This window comes from Corvus kubaryi, unplaced genomic scaffold (genome assembly GCF_017639235.1).
Source record: "Corvus kubaryi isolate FWS band 111438036 unplaced genomic scaffold, C.kubaryi_AGA036_p1.0 137, whole genome shotgun sequence".
Taxonomy (NCBI): Eukaryota; Metazoa; Chordata; class Aves; order Passeriformes; family Corvidae; genus Corvus; species Corvus kubaryi.
The window spans coordinates 22,154,482-22,155,967 of NW_024580671.1; positions in this window are offsets into that span (position 1 = coordinate 22,154,482).

Consider the following 1,486-nt stretch of genomic DNA (forward strand, 5'->3'; position numbering starts at 1 on the left):
CCCAGAGCTCTCCTTGCGGCGATGCGGCCGCGGGCAGGGATGCGGCTCTTGCTGGCGCATCCCCGCCGCCGGCTCTCCGCAGCCCAGTGGCGCGCTGCGCTCTCAGCGTCTCGCTGCGGGCCGCGGGTGCCAGCGGGGCCGAGGGAAGCGACGGGCGAGCAAAGCGCCCCGCTCTGGTCCCGAGAGTCTCGCCCCGGCACGAACCGCGGGCCGGGGAGGCGCAGGGTGGGTGGGAGGCGGTGGGGGAAGCTGTGGGCACCGGGGCGGCGGAGGAGCCGTGAGGGCAGCTTGCTGCGGGGGCAGAGGCCGCGGACGGGCGCGTGTTCCCCTGGGAGAGCGCAAAACGAAGCAGCAGGCAGAGCGAAGGAGATGGTGTTCACACTTCATCCCGCAGTGGGATAGCATCAGAAGCGTCTCCACGGATTTCTTTCCTGCTGGGCACATTTGTGTAGGGTTTTCTTCCTTGCATTTGTACAGTCAGATAAACTTCATAGTTCTTGTTTCTCTGATTTTTTTTTTCATTCAGGTAACAGCTTGCCTAATGGGGTTGCAGTAACTATATAAAATTATAATTACCCGTAAGAATTCTCCATCACCCTGCCAGTTGCCATTTTTTAGAGCTTTTGTGCAAATTATGCCCAACTAGTTTTAAAGTTTAATACTTTTCTAAAGCAGTTTGAGAAGGTGTTGTGCTATTTTTCCTTGAAAAATGTCCATGACTCTTACCCAGAAAACACAAACAAGACAAACAGAAAGTTTTTCCTTTTCTCAAACCATTCTCTCACGCATGTAGGTGAGGTGTAACTGTGGAAACCTTGAGGCGTTTCTAAGCTTACAGGAGTGCGTAATAAGTTAGGCACTGCTGTGTTGCATGTCCCTAAATACAAGTCAAGCCATTTTCTTCTTCCTTAGCAATATAAATATAATCTCACGGAGAAAAATGACCAAAATAATTTTAAGTCTTCCTAATAAATAATAAGTTTAATCCAATAAAGTTGTCTATGAATGTTAAAAACTAACTAGGAAACGTTAAAACCTACCAGGAAAAGAAGAGAATGGCAAATACATTTAACCTTTTCTTCCCTTACATTTTTTCTCTCATTTGTTCCTTCTGAGCTCAGCTGGTGTATAAAAGGAGTTAATGATGATAATGAGCTTACATTTACAGTGCCTTTCTTCCTGAAGAGTCCCAAAGGGCATTACAAACAGATATGATAAATTCACTGCTTGTTCTTAAAGGGTACTGGGGATTATTGCTGCTGGCTTTTATGTGAAAGGAGCAGACAGGAGCTAGCAGACATACTGCCCTTCTACACACTTCTGCAAGAAATATGGATCATGAAGAAGAAGGTTAAGCAGTGTTTGCTTGACATCACTGATCCTTTAATGGTGAGATAAGAACTGAGTTGTACATAGGTTTTCCAGTGTCGGCATTTCACCTGCTTTATAATGGAGAAAAGCTATTTCTGAACAGAAGGAAAAGTCT